This window comes from Mustela nivalis (assembly GCF_964662115.1).
Source record: "Mustela nivalis genome assembly, chromosome: 12".
Taxonomy (NCBI): Eukaryota; Metazoa; Chordata; class Mammalia; order Carnivora; family Mustelidae; genus Mustela; species Mustela nivalis.
Window position 1 is genome coordinate 9,546,899 of NC_139031.1, and position 15,579 is coordinate 9,562,477.

Here is a 15,579-nt window from a genome sequence, read left to right on the forward strand (position 1 = left end):
TACATGAGTATTGCAAAGAAGGGCTAACATCTACCAAAAGTCATTTTTAATTTTTAAAATTACCTAAAATATGTTTAAACTACTAACACAGAATGTAAAATGAACTGGAGGTAGCTACTTGCAAATGAGGAACATAGAGATAAGGTGTTAGAATAAATTATCTATTCTGTCTATATTATTTGGCTTTATCTTGATGCTTTTAAATTAATTGTACTGAGCTAATGGAACTATGAAATTAGCCTTATTAAAAAAAACTTGAGATCTAGAGTCAGTAAATATTTATTGAGTGTCTACCATTTAATGATGCAAGACAAGGCATTGGGAATGTCTTTATACATTCAAGATAATAATTTGAGACATTTTTTAAAGAAACTTTCTAGTATATTCCATTGGAGGAATGCATTTTTTTATTTCAATTTCTGTTTATCCCACCTTGCTCTGCAAAAGGGTTTAAAGCTACCGGTATTTGAGAGGACTATAAGGGATGTATGAAAACAATACCATAAGTCAGTATATATCATATAAACTCCATAAGCATCATACAAACAAAAATACTATTGGATTCTGAAGAGAACAAAGTACTTTGGTCTTTGATGATCGAAGAGAAATCTTTAATGATGTAGCACTATTTGAATCTGGCTTCAAAGGACAAATAAGATTTTTTTTTTATTTAAATTCAATTAGCCAACATATAAGTGCATCATTAGTTGCAGATGTAGTGTTCAATAATTTATCACTTGGTGTATAACACCCAGTGCTCATCACATGTGCCCTCCTTAATGCCCAAATAAGATTTCAAATAAAGGGGACTGCAAAAACAGACTATTTCCTATTCCTAAAATGTATTACTGCAAGGGAACAAGACAGGCAAGCCTGTGATGCGTTTGAGTAGAGTGAATTCACCTGTCTTTTGTTGACGATTGTTTAATTGGTTGGTTGGTTGAGAGAGGGGAGTAAAAGATGGGCCTTTCATTGGTTTTTCAAACACTGAGTTCAAGTAAGGGAAATATTGAGATTAGAAGGAGTTGTGTAGAGAAGATAGGCTTCAAAACCAAACACAGCAGAGATCAGTATCAGAGCAGGTTACTTAACTCTTGAGAACCTCTATTATTTTGTTCTCTAAAATGAGATTAATAATTGGTTACTACAAAGTTTAGATGCCATGTAGAACATCTGGCCCATAGCTCTGATGTGATTTTGACTATTGGAAAGCTTTGAATGCTAATAAAAATAATGTTGTTGAGGGCTTACAATGTGCCAAACTCTGTTTTAAGCATTTGACAAGTATTAATTTACAAGAGAGTGGAAGTAGATTCCCCAAGGTCATAGCTAGAGTCAGGATTTGGATACCAAACCAGTACTAGGAGAGTTGTGATTGCCAAGGTTCTGGAGTCAGACGCCTACGTGTGAATCCTCCTGATTCCACCACTTTCTAGCTGAGTGACATTGTCAAGTAATGACATTTTCATGGTCTCAATTTCTTCATGTGGAAAATACACTTATTCCTTCATAAGGGTAAGTCTGTGTTACAGTAAAACTTTGTTTATCAGAACAAACAGTGGCTGGACTTGCCCTCCCCCCTCACCTCCTCCTCCCCTCGCCATAGTTTACTGACCCCTGGTCTAGCCAACTACCATCTGGGTGATGTTCTGAAAATCATATAACTCACTTTTCTAACTTCACTTTCCCCTTCTGTTCTTTCAACATGAAAGCATTATTGTGAGGATAAAATTAAATGCAGTGCATAGAAATGCTTTGTAAGTTCAAACTACTGTAGACTTTGGATTTTATAGTGTAAAGTCTATAAAATGTAAATTGCTGAAATGGAAGATGTCATCCATTTCTATTGAAGAGCCATGGATCCCAGTGTTCCACTGTTTCAGAAGCTCGGAATTCAATGACGTTTGAAGTGTTTCCTTCCTAAAATTTATGGGATTCATGACTAGTCTCAAAATTTCCAATGATTTATTTTTGATCTTTGATATCAAGCCTGTTCTTCCTACCCTGGGTTCTTGTGGGATTTATTCTAGAATTAATAAAGTAAAGACAGTGACCATTGACATGGAGTTAGTGATACATGGTGAAAAGAAATCAATTACAGGAAACATTTGCCCATCATAGTTAGCAATATCCTGATTTGATTTGGTTAATTCTTTCAACAAATATTGATTGGGTACCTGTTACAAAGCTAAGCACATCAACGTCCTTGAGATACAAAGAGGAATAAAATGAAGCCCCTAGTCCATGTGAAAAGACCAGTTACATGAACTATACTGTTTGAGAATATGAAACTCTTCTACCTTGAATGGTTCATTAAACAAGCAATCTTTGAGCTGGACATGCAAAGATTTTGCTAAGTAGAAGATGTGTGTGCAGTCATGAAAGAACATGTTGCAAGAGGGCCATGTTTCAGAAATGGCATTCGTTTGTACACAATCTTTTTAACTTTTATCATGTCTACGTACCATGTTCTGTTCATGATTTCTATTTAAATCAACACATAGTTTTAAGTTTGAGTAAATTTATTTGCAAAGAAAACCTCAGTTTTGTTGAACCAGTTACAGTTTTCTCAGATACAAAAATTAAAACAAATTTGTGATTATATAAATTAAAAATAGCAATAAGTTTTAAAATGTTAATTCTTATCCCATTAAACATTATTTCCTTGACCACCAGTGATGCACATTTCACTTTGGGAAACATTTGTTACTTTGGGTAACAGCATTTGGAGGACTGGTGAATTCAACCAGGGATTCGAAATTACCTAATAAAATCACAGAATGTTTAGTCTAGAAGGAATCTTAGAAACCATGTAATCTAATTGCCTACATTTTACTGAGACCTAGGGAGAAAGTATTTTGCCCAAGATGGCAAAGATAAATCTTGAATTGAGAACTTACAACTTCTAATCTAATGTTCTTTCTGGTGCTCTGTGGCATTAGATTTAGCTTTCAATACTTAATGACTCTGATAAATAAATTTATAGATCTCCAATTTTAGCATGAGTCATCTAGAAACTTGCTTGGGGGAAAAATTGCATTCAAGATGCCCTATTCTTTGGTAATGACATTAATAATTTTAAAAAACACTAATGAGATTTCTAATTTCACTCAATACCACCGTTAGGCTAATGCCCAAAGATAAAAGAGTGAATAATGGCCTTTCTAAATAAACATGCCAAACACAAGATGTGTTAGTTTCTGATGTCATGAAAACTCCAGGAAAATAACTGCAAAACATTATTAAAAAAAAAAAAAATGTAGCCCTCCCCCCAAAAAAAGAAAAATGAAAGGAGGCAACAGTAAATAGCAGGTAGCAATGGGATTTTTCTGACAAAGAAAATAAGGGACTAAGCAGATACTGAATTAGCAGAGTAGAGACATAGCTAATAGTGAAGTTGCCAACAAGCCAGGACATGGAAAAACCAAAAGCGAAAATGGAGGGCTCCCAGCACACCTGCCTTGAGGGTGTGGAAAACGGAAGCGGAAGGATCAGTTGAGGGTCTGCATAAGGGGCGATTAGACCCTGCTATCTGCTTGCCAGTCCACATAGCCAGACAATTCGCCCTTCTTGGGTAATTAAATCAGCAAGTCCCTGGTCTTGGGACACCAGGCATAGCTGACAGCCATGCTTAAATGGTGGGGTTAAATAAAAGTGAGCCTAGAGGTCAGGGGAGACCCCCTTCCTCACTGCCCTTACTCCCAAGATAGCCTAAGCAGGCAATGAAGGGATTCCTTTCTGAGGAAAGTAACCAGGACCGAAGAAAGAACCTGCAAGTACTGACACACCAGTATCCTAACCAGAGGCCCGGTCTTCCCAGTCAGTTCACTTGGAGCGGACCAATCCCCCCGGGGCAAAAGTGCCTCCTGCCCTCAGACTGGCTTTGCAATAATTCTATTTTATATATGCACGGGCAAACGATCACCAGACATATTAAGGGGAGCTTTAGCATAAAGAAGAGTGACAAAAATTAACATAAAAACCATTTGAAATTCAGAGATAAGGAACTAGAAAACCTAAGTAAAATTTTATTGAATGATTTCCAAGAGATAGAAGATAATTGCTTTCATTAAACAAAATCAGATTACCAGAAAAAAAAAAATGAAGAACATTTAAAAAATCAATCAAATTGGAAATGATAGAGTAGGAAAATATTTTTTAAATCAATGAAAGGTTGGGAGTTGAAAAGAAGAAATAACTCCCAAAAAGCAGGATCAAAAGACATATTAATAGGAAATAGGAATAGGAGAAAAAATATTTTAGAAGGTAGATTTCCCTAGTGAGACTTACATAGAATTGATCTATTTTAATTATAAAAGGGAAATTTCCCCAAGTAGCAACTTGGGTATTTCCCATTCACATCATATATGTTTACATTAGGCTTGCTCCAAATTGGATTATCAAATCTTTTTATTGAGAACAGAATGCTTTAAATGTTTAAAATAGTCAAGTGGCTGGGATGCCTGGGTGGCTCAGTGGGTTGAGCCTCTGCCTTCAGCTCAGGTCATGATCTCAGGGTCCTGGGATCGAGTCCCGCATCGGGCTCTCTGCTCAGCGGGGAGCCTGCTTCCTCCTCTCACTCTGCTTGCCTCTCTGCCTAGTCGTGATCTCTGTCTGTCAAATAAATAAATAAAATATTTAATAAATAAATAAAATAGTCAAATGGCAACTTAACCATATGAGCATCGTCTCCGTGTGTGTGTGTGTGTGTGTGTGTAATCTATCTCCACATCCTACTCCTGCTTTCTCCACTTCAACCCATTCGGTTCTCATTGCTTTAAGAAGCCTTCTGTGCTGCTCACTGGGGACTCCCATTTCCAGCTATGTGCCGTGCTTCCGTGAGCGGCCTTGGGGGAAAGGAGGGAGGAATGGAGGGGAGCACGGTATGGGGTTGAGGCTACAGAGGTTTGGGGTGGGAGGTCAGTAAGAGCCATCTGATCAAATGAGTAAAGCCATCTCTGGTGATATTATGTAGAAATTTCCACAGCAATCCCCCAATAACATGGCCACCCTCAGACGCCAGGGGTTTGATCACTATGAGGAATCCAGAGCTGGGCACTGGTAACAGCAGTAAAAACAGATTTTCTTCAGGAACGGTTGTGATAGGGGAGAAGGGACCTCAGTACAGAACGGGGCTCAGTTCCAAATACGGCATGGACAAGTGGGAGTCTAGTGAAGAAACAAGTGTGGGGGGTGGATTCTCACAAAAAAAAATGGATTCCACAGGGTAGAGATGGAAGCCCAAGGTCGGGCTTACACAGAGGGGCCTGACTAAAGTTTGGTCAGGGAGCGGTTCTTTCTCACTACCGTAAAATGAAATTTGTGTTCACTCCCCTTGTAGCTTTCCCACGCCATTTTAGAAACTGAGGTAAGCATGTGACTTTCCAGCCAGTTAAGACCAATACGTAGAAGCAAGAAGCTTCCACAGCCTATCCGGCCACCCACACTCTCTCTGGTGAGTCTTCCTGCATTGTCCGTCTATTCCCCAAAACTGAGATGTATGTGTGTGCTCAGAAGTGCCCTGGTATAGAGCCTAAGAGCTCAGACTTGGAGCCAGAGGGTGTGGGTTTCGATTTTGACTCTGCCACTTGCTAGCCATGTAATCTTGAGAAAATCACCTTGTCTCCCTCCAGCTTGGCTTTGCCATTTGTGAAACAGAGATACTCACTATACAAGACCTCACAGAGTTGTTAGGTTCACGATTTTATATAAAGAGCTTGGAACACTTCGTGGTACATAGTAAAGGCTATCCTTGTTAGCCATTCCTTGCTCGTTTTCTTGATGTTTGGAGTTCTGGAGAATCTGGGATCTGCCAACCCTCACTCCCCCATGCTCTCCTCCTAAGGTTTCTCCATCCATCTGTTCCTTTGAACCCATACTTGCTCTCTCCCAACCACATACTTCTTTCCTATTTCTCTAGATTAAACCAACGACATATTGTAAGATAATAAATAATCCAATATAATCCTTCAAAAAGGGTGGGGCAAACCTGAATCTTCCCATCAATGAAGCAAGCCAGTTGTTCTGAACCTTGGAAAACCAGAAACACTATTTTTAATGGGTACTATATTTTGATGAATATTTAAAAAATACAATAATGTGATTTAGGGAAAAAATAAAATACAACTCAGAGGTTTTTAATGAAAACCAAACCCTTTGCTCCAACATGCTAATCCTCTAACTTCTTTCCCAAGAGACAAATGTTTTTGACTCTTAATATCTTTCTTCTTGTCATTATCTTCCCTCTATACAATTAATATCTTATTTTTTCCATTATATACTTTTGTGAGTGAGGGCATAGTTCATATACACCAAGTCTATCTCCCTCTCCCCATCTGCCCTAGCACAGTGGTATCACTCTTTAGGCGAAATCAGTAAACCATGGTTATATTACTACAAATATGTATTATAGTTTACTACAAAGCAAAGTAGTATACTATGATTCTTTTCCTTTTTTTTTTAAGAGAAAGCGTGCACACCCTTGTCTGGTGGGTGGTGGGGGTGAGGAGGGGGGAGGCAGAGGGACAAGGAGGTAAACTTAAATAGACTCCCAACTGAGCACAGAGCTCTGGAGGAACTCTATCTCATGACCCTGAGACAGTGACCTGAGCCGAACTCAAGAGTAGGACACTTAACCCACAGCCACCCAGCCACCCCCTTTTTCCATTCTTATAAAATCATTTGTTCCCCTGGAATTTCAGATGGATTCTTTATCCGATCTTCCACTGTTTGTCCTTTCCATATTTGAAAGGGTTTCCAAGTTCCCGGTCACAGCATATATTCTTCCAAGAACCGGAAACTCAGTAGTTTCTATTTTAACTGTAGCATTGTCTTGCATTTTCATTTCCGTGGATTTCATAATTGCTCCAGAAGGTAGAAGCCGCTGCACTACGTTTTGTGTTTCATCTTTTTCAGTTCTGTCCAGGCGACGTCTTTGCTTCTTTAGGGCAGTCGGGCCACCATGATTTGACCTCCTTTGACGTCACATGGCGGAGGTTAGAGCTCAGGCTTAATGTGCTTAAGTCTACCACTTACCAAATATGTGATCTTGGGCTATGTAATCACCCTGGCCCTTCAATTGCCACTGTGCATTAAGAAATGTATTAGCGAATTCTTCAAGAAATACGCATTTCCTTATTGAGCACGTAGCGTGTCCCTGGGCACTATTCTATGCTCTTTACATGCATTTTCTCATTTAATCCTCATACCAATTCATGAAGTAGAGAGTAGCATAGCCCTCATTTTACATCTAAGCAATCTGAGGCAAATGGAGTTTAAGGACTGTGCCTAAGGTCACCCAGCAGCAAGGAGGGGAGCCAGGAATCGCGCTCAGAAGGCTGAGTTCCTGGCACAGACTCTCCCCCCTACAGCGTGCTTCCCCTTAGAACGAAGGTGCGTCTCCACAAACAGCTCCCTGTGAAAATAAACCCCACGGCTTCTCATAAGCACTATCTGTGAAGCATGGTCAACTTAATGGAACATTCTGGAAAAAAAAAAAACTGATCGGCTGTAACTAGTCTCTAGACAGAGCCCGACAGCCGCAGGGCGGACCAGTGAATAGAGTGACTGAGCTCATGGTGGCTGAGAACTTCCCGGAACCTTCTCGCTTCCATTATTCCCGTCACACGGTAGGCAGAAAGTTCGAGTCACACCTCCAGAATCCCCTGAACTAACCTCCTACCCAGGTCTCTCATTACCAAAAAGCAAGCCTATTCTCCTTAACCTACCTACTACTTGGTTTATTGAAAAGATTGCATGAGGGGCGCTTGGGTGGCTCAGTGGGTTAAGCCTCTGCCTTCGGATCAGGTCATGACCCCAGGGTCCTAGGATTGAGCCCCGCATCCGGTTCTCTGCTTGGCAGGGAGCCTGCTTCTCCCTCTCTTTCTCTGCCTGCCTCTCTGCCCATTTGTGATCTGTCAAATTAATTAATTAATTAATTAAATCTTTTTTAAAAAAAAAGAAAAGATTGCATGAGAGTGTGAGTCCCCAGATTACCAGCCATCTGAGTCAATCATAAAGCATCTCCATGATGGACGGGGACAAGCAAATTTATAATAAACACGCATCTGTATTTCTGGGCCTCCCATCTAGAGATTCAGAGTCCAGAGGTCCAGGGAAATGACACCTTAACATGGTTTTTAAAAGCTCCTCAGATGACTGTGCCAATCAGCCGGGTGTGGGAAGCACAGCTCTAGGCTCCTGGCTCCATCCTCGTGTCAGACATCAGCTCTGCCCTGCTTTGCGGCTTCTCCCCTGCGGCTCCGCAGCCAGCTGTTCTTATCCCCGTGTCTTTCTTTGCCTCTTAGGATGCCTGTCCGACTGTTAACCTATATATTTTCTACTTAGATCATCACTGAGCTAAAACCACAGGTTTGTTTCTCAGCAGGCATTACATTGACCTGTGGTATTTGCCTTTTAAATTGATTTTTTTTCATTAGCTCTTTTCCCTTCTGTCAGTTTTCCATATTAATTCCCATGGAACTATCCCCAGTTCTCATTTTCTTTTTTTTTTTTTAAGATTTTATTTATTTATTTGACAGAGCGAGATCACAAGTAGGCAGAGAGAGAGGGGAAGCTGGCTCCCTGCTGAGCAGAGAGCCCGATGTAGGGCTCCATCCCAGGACCCTGAGATCATGACCTGAGCCAAGGGCAGAGGTTTAACCTACTGAGCTACCCAGGCGCCACCACCACCCCCCGCCCCCGGTTCTCATTATCTACTGTTCCCTTCACCCAGATCTTTACCTCAGCCCTTTGGCTCCCCTTAAATTGCCTTATCTCCTCGCATGTCGAGGACCCTTGCAGAGGATGTGGCCACCAAATGGCCATTGCCACATGTTTATGGGGCGGGGGGGTGGGGGGAGAATGCGAGACCCAGTTAGCTGATCCACTTGCTGCTTGCTTCCTGGCTCTACTCTCTCAGCGGGAAGCCAGCAAATTGCACAGAGTGGCAGGAAAGTTCTGTGAGAGCAGGAGTAGGGAGAGGACCAGAGCACGGGTAGAAAAGATGTCATTATCAGAAGATTGATACCTTGTACTTCAAGACTAGAGAAAGGACTGACAAAAATAGATGGAGAGAGAGAGAGATCTATTGACCCAGGTGAAGAGTGGTTAAGGGGCTTGTGCTGGGCTCTCAGGAAATAGGACTTCCATGACCTGGAAAGTGGAGTTATTTGCTCTGCTGCAAGTGATGCAGAATTCGGTGTTTGAACTAAAATTCCTCATTTGGAATACAAGCCGGGTCCTGATAAAGCCGAGACGGATGGGTTGTGAGGAGTAGGGAGTAACCTAGAGAGGCCTTTCATGCCGGGTGGGCCAATATTTTGTTCCCCTTCCCCCCCACCCCTCACCCCCCACCCCGTGAGTGGCCACGGCAGGAGGCCTTCTGATTTGACTTCATATCCCATTGTTGACTCCATAATATAACTCTACTGCTTCATTTTCGGATGTTTATCAGTTTGTATGTGTTTCACCTAAAGTGGAAACGCTTCATGGACGTTTGCACTGCATTCCCAATTTATGTAATTCTGGGTTGGCCAGGCTGTAAGTTATCGAGCACCTGACGCCTTCTTTTCACCTGGAGGGCATCGCTGCAGGACAGGAAACACTGGGACCGGCTGAGAGAGGAGGGGGCGGCGAGGAGAGAGCAGGGCTGGGGCTAAGAGGCATTTTTCCTTTTTAAAAATGTCACAGAACAAAAACCAGAGCACAACATAAATACCACAACATAAAAACATGCTGTGCCCCATCCTGAAGGCCCTTCTGCCCTGCCTGGCAAACTTTTATTTACCTTCCACTTATGCCTCAAAGCCACTCTGTAATAAGCTATTTCCTGGTCTCTGTGGGCATTTCTGGTTTTTTTCTATGCCCCCACACCAGTTGGAACTGACTCTATAAAGTACCCTGTTCATCATGATGTATTTTGAATAATTGGCTTCATCTATCTCTCGATTACGTGTTGAGTTTCTCCCGGGAACTGTGTTTTATTCACCTTCCTAGTCCTTCAGGGGCAATGCAGTGGTAGACAGGGAGGGGAAGGCTTACAAATGAGCAGCGGTAAGCAACTGGAAATAAATATTTCCATAAAATATTTTAATGATGTAGAGACCTGAGACCCTACTCTGGGACAGGCTGAAAATCTAGCTCTGAGATTAAATAGACCTGAAATCCAGTGGCGAGATAAAGGGAGAGGAGATTGGTCACGACTCTCAGAGTCTTGTCAGTGTGTTAAATTTCCACTGGATGGAGGGTCAGAGCTCTGGACTTGGAGTCAGACAGGGTGGAATTTACTAGGTCTGAGGCCTTAGGCAAGTCACTACCTCTCAAAGCTTATCTCCTGGTCTGTAGACGGGGCAAGTTAAGGAAATGAAATAAGCACAATCCTTGGTACGCAATAAATATTGTTGTTATTGTTATTATAATCCAACCTCATTGGTAGAAGAAAGGAAAATACTGTCCTAGAAACATAACATTGTTCGTCACTAGCCATGCATTATCAATGTCCGAAAATCTTGTATAAAACTGAGAAGCAGAGGGGCATGGGGTGGCTGAGTGGGGGAAGTGTCTGCCTTTGGCTCAGGTCATGATTCCCAGGGTGCTGGGATCGAGCCCCTCATCGGGCTCCCCGCTCAGCGGGGCGTCTGCTTGTCCCTGTCCTGCCTGCCGCTCCCTTTGCTTATGCTCTCTCTCTCTCAGTCTCTCTCTGTGTCAAATAAGTAAATAAAATCTTAAAAAACAAACAAACAAACAAAACTGAGAAGTAGAGACTACATACTAAACCAAGGCTATCCGTGTGTCTGTGGTCTGCGGGGATGTCTACATGCATGAGGGGGGTTGGTCGGGGGAAGTTACGGGTAAGCAGTGATTGCCAAGTTACGGTTCATCATGCACCTGTTAGAATAGAACAAAGGGCTTTCCTGAACCTTGTAGACTGAACTGTGTTCCCGTAACATTCACAGATTGGAGCGCTAACCCCGCATGTGCTCTGTATCTCGGGATGGTGTGTTTAAGGAGAAAACTAAAGTTAAATGCGGTCCTATGTGTTGGGCTCTCTCATCTAAGAGGATTGAGATCCTTTTAAGAAGAAATAGAGATACCCGGAAGTCAGGCACACAGACCAAAAAAAAAAAAAAAAAGGCCACGTGAGGTCACAGTGAGAAGACAGCTGTCTGCGGACCACAAAGGGAGACCTCACCAGAAGCTGCCCCTGCCGGCACCATGATCTGGGACCTCCAGCTTGCGGAACAGTGAGGAAATAAATTTCTGCTATTTAAGCCACCCAGTCTGTGGTATGTTGTAAGGGCAGCCTGAAGGAATTAATACACTGAGTACTAGTACTCTTCAGTTCCCCACACAGATTTACCTCTTCCTGGAAGCAGGAATTGGGAGACCATACAGCCTGGTCCTTCATTCTCAGTGGATGCCTCTGGCGCACGCACAACTTTTCCTTCTACTCGGGGCCAGAGGGGAAGCTCTCACATCAAAGGCCTTCTCAGTGTTTATCTGGCAGCAAATATTTATGGCAGTTTCTTTTTATCTGTTTAAAAAAAAAACTTTCTGAGGACACAGGAAGAGCAGATGTGAAGCCGTGGTTCCTATCCAAAGATACCAACTCTGATGTCTGAACTTTTTCTAGAACAGACTCCTCCCAGAATTTCCCCAGCCTGACCCACAGGAGGTGGTCCTAAAGTTGGGCTGGACGCTTAACTGAAAATTGAATAGTGTGTCAACTCGTCTTATTCACACTAGTTGACTCTACATGATACATACATTGGCTTTAGTTTGTGGCAGTTATCGGACAGGAGGAACAATAAAGCTAAAAAAGAAAAATAACTAGAGGGTACATTTGCATAAAGTCACCGAAAAATAAAACGATCAGGAGCCTGCCCTGAAGTCTTTAAATTTGCTAATGAAGTTTTCAGCATTACCTTCCTAATGCTGGCTTCAAATACACAGATGTACTTTTTATTCTTATCTCTTTTTTAGCAGGTTCACTTTTTACTTTCTCCCTTACCTTTAGAAGAAGCATCTGTTTGGGATTTCTCCTGTTCCCAAGGCTATAGCTGGAGCATGGAATTAGCTGCTGCGTGGAGGGGGTTGCCATGTGCTTGTACCCCCCAGCCCCGCACCCCCCCACCCCGAGGCCATTAAGTCTGCTGCTGACTGCGCTGACGAAGCAGCCAGGAAGATCAGGCAGTCTCCAATTCTGCTTAAGTCAAAGAACAGAAAAATAAGAAGGAATAGGATCTGGCCCACCTGCCTATTTCCTTTTCTAAAAAACACAGAAAAATCACTTTCTTCCAAAAGCTTTGAGCTAGAAGACTGAGGGAATACCAGTCGGGATGAATGTCTTCGTACTTTTCTAATGCTTCAGCTTTCTGGAGATTTACCTTGATTAATTAGTTGTTTTCTTTATCTGTTTACTGAATAAAGAAACCCAAATAACAGCTTCGCTCATTGCATTGTCATGCATTGTGGAAAACTCAAGATGAGCTTTTTTTTTTTTTTTTTCCGCATTAAAGTTCAACAGTGAAACAAACAAAAAAGCACGTTGATAACAGGAGAGCATCACTCTCTAGTTTCCATTTCCTGAATATTGGAAGAGAAGGAGGGAGTACATGATGACACCTGCCATTTCTCCTGTAACGGGCTTTTCCTAGGTTAATTTTGCCCATTTTTAGAAGACAGTTTGTGGGTGGTTGTTTTTTTTTTTTTTCCAGAATTCTGTTTTGAATTCTTGCTTTCTACAGTTTCTGATGGCTCAGTCCACGCTCAGACCTTCTCCCATTTTTTTTTTTAAGATTCTATTTATTTATTTGACAGAGAGAGAGAATACAAGCAGGGGGATGGGAGAGGGAGATGCAGGCTTCCCTCGAGCAGGGAGCCCGGACCCTGGGATCGTGATCTGAGCTGAAGGCAGACGCTTAACCACTAAGCCACCCAGGCACCCCAGACCTTCTCTCATTTAAAAAAACCTGAGACTAGGAGTGGTACTTTGGGATTCTGCTCAGTACTTAATTCTTTAGAATATCACCAGTTTAGTAAAGCTTTTAAGAATCCAGAAGAAAAATGGTCTTTTTACAGTCAGACCTGTCTGTCCAGAAAAAGAAAAAAAAAAGTGATTCTAACTACAACACGTGGAATTATATATCTGTTTGTAAATTTGATAAAGAATATTTTTAAAGGATTAGAGTTAATTTCTAAGCCTTAATTAGGGAAGAAAGAAGGACAGATAAACACTTTCACCAAGAAATTATAACCAAATACAAAAATAAGACGCTGAAGCAAAAATCATTTTGGCAAGCCAGAGTATGGCAATATGAAGAAAAAAATGAAAAGAGAACCAAATGGAAGAGAAAACAATTTAAAACTAAAAGCAAATACCTGGGATAGAGTCAGATTACCTATATATCCGATTGGCAGATATTTGCACGTAAAGAAACTGGGAGAATAGAAATGGTGTTGAGAATCTCATGCACAAGTAACCTTTGAGATGATCTAACTTTTCATTCTCAATCTTCCTACTAAGGAATAATGGCCAATCCGATATTATGAGACAAGTAACAACGAATAAACTAACTAAAATTAGCCAGCATTTTTCTCTCTGGAAATAAGTCCTGCGTGGGAAGCATAAACTTGCTTCAGGGTTTTCTCCATTTCTAATGGAGAAGCAAAGGACATAGTAATGTTTGAAACTGGGGTTTATATTTTTTTTCCTTCCTTTTTTCTTTCATATTTTGATGTCGCAACCAAGTGTCCTTAATCTAGATACAGAAGAGTCAGGTAACTGCTGTGAGCTGAGTTAACCCTTAAGTGTTTGGTTATATATTAGGGAACTGACAATTTAGACCCCTCCTCTGGACAGATAGGAGAAAGACACAAACCAGAAAGACAGATTTTGCAAAAACCGTGGTGGCCATGACTCCTTCTTCCCATACAAGCATCTTCAAGCAGTTAAATACTTCTTGGCTTTGTTCTTTTATGCCATGAGTACGCTGTAAATTATTAGAATAATAAATAAATTCAGCAAGGTTACAGGATATAAGATCAATATGCAGAAATCAATTGTGTTACTATATAGTTGCAATGAACAATCCAAAAATTAAATTAAGAAAGCAATTCCATTTACAATAACATCAAAAAGAGTAAAATGCTCGGTAATAAATTTAACAAAAGAAGTGCTGAACTTATACTCAGAAAACTATAAAGCGTGATTGAAATTAAGGAATTTATAAATACATAAAAATATCAATACTCCCTAAACTGATCTACAGATTCAATGCAATCCCTGTCAGAATCCCAGCTGATTTTTTCATAGAAATTGACAAACTGATTCTATTATACCTGTGGAAATACAAAGGACACAGAAAAGCCAAAACAATCGTTAAAAAGTAAAATAAAGTAGGAGAACTCAGACTTCCTAATTTCAAAACTTACAACAAAGCAACAGTAATCAAGACAGTATGGCGCTGACTCAAGGATAGACACACAGACCAAGGAAATAGAATTAAAAGTCCTGAAACAAAGTCATGTGTCTGTGGTCAGCTGATTTTCAACGAGTGCTTAGACCATTTAATGAAGAAATATTCAGTCTCTTCAACAAAATTATGTTGGTATGAGTGGTAATCACATGCAAAGGAAAAAAAGAAGAAATTGGATGCTTATCTCATACCATAAACAAACGTTAACTCAAAATGGATCCAAGACCTAAATGGAGGTGCCTAAGGTATAAAACTCTTAAGAATAAAACAGAAGGTGGGGCGTCTGGGTGGCTTAGTCGTTAAGCGTCTGCCTTTGGTCAGGTCAGGATCCCGGGGTTCTGGGATGCGGCCCTGCATCCAGCCCTGTATTGAGCCCCACATCAGGCTCCCTGCTCAGTGGGAAACCTGCTTCTCCCTCTCCCACTCCCCCTGCTTGTGTTCCCTCTCTTGCTGTTTCTCTGTCAAATAAATAAATAAAATCTTAAAAAATAATAATAAAACAGAATGGTATATCTTCATGACCTCAGATTTGGCATATAGATACTTTGGGGGTCTTCAAACTAAAAACTTTATGAAGGATGGCATGAAGAGAGTGATAGCCCACAGAATGGGAGAAAACATTTGCGTTTCATATACTATAGGGACTTGTATCCCTAATATGTAAAGAACTCAAAACTCAACAAAATGAGACAACAACCCAGTTTTCAAAATGGGCAAAGGACTTAAATAGACATTTCTCCAAGGAAGATATACAAATGACCAACAAACACATGAAAAGATGCTCAAAATCTTTGGTCCTCAAGGAACCTCAAATCAAAACTACAATGAGATACTATATCATACCCACAAGCATGATTTAGAATCAAAAAGACAAACACTAACAGGTGATGGTAAACGTGTAGAGAAATCAAAACCTTTAAACACTTCCGGATGGGAATATAAAATGGTATAGCTGCTTTAGAAAACAATTTGACAGTTCCTCGAACAATTTAACATAGAATTACCATATGGCCCAAACCTTCTACTGCTAGGTATATATCCAAGAGAAATTAAAATACATCTCCATAAAAACTTGTGCATGAATTACTATAACAGCATTATT